This window comes from Empidonax traillii, unplaced genomic scaffold (assembly GCF_003031625.1).
Source record: "Empidonax traillii isolate 1590-97213 ecotype Southwest subspecies unplaced genomic scaffold, ASM303162v1 scaffold384:size1533304, whole genome shotgun sequence".
Lineage (NCBI taxonomy): Eukaryota > Metazoa > Chordata > Aves > Passeriformes > Tyrannidae > Empidonax > Empidonax traillii.
In genome coordinates, this window is record NW_020955577.1 from 4,939 (window position 1) to 5,563 (window position 625).

Consider the following 625-nt stretch of genomic DNA (forward strand, 5'->3'; position numbering starts at 1 on the left):
TGTAATAGTAGTGATGTCCTTCATTAGAGCTGACCTGGTGCATGATCGTTTGGCCAGATGGCACTGTGCAGGAAACTTACTTTAAATTTTCAATGTAGAAAAGAAATCTTTAATCTACTGTTACAGTTGATCTTCAAAAACAAAAAAAAAAATTAAACCCCACAAGGTATAGTCACCTAGTATTTCTACAAACAATTGAAGTAAGTTTGATTTCAGGGCACAGAATTCCTCTGGGCAAGACAGCAAAGAATAATTGATTGAAGAAATTTGTATTGGAGACACTTTGGGCTATGGGAGAAGAATCCTGATTTAATGATAATTCTTTTTTATATTTTTCATGTTAGATGTTTTATTGACAGCAGATTTTTAAAAATGCTCTAGATGATGGGTGCTTGAATGGAATATTATGCTTCTTTAATTGTTTATATATGAACATTTTGCAGCAATTTAGCAGTCTATCCTTAAATACATTCAAATATATGGAAAAATACGTTGTAGATTACTTTGATTTGCCTATGATTTAAGGTAACTTTTCTGTCTTGCATCACACTTCATAACTGAAAGCTATGAAAGTCTGAAAATTAAAACTAATTCTTTTCTTTCCAAGTAAAAATCAACTGTCTTC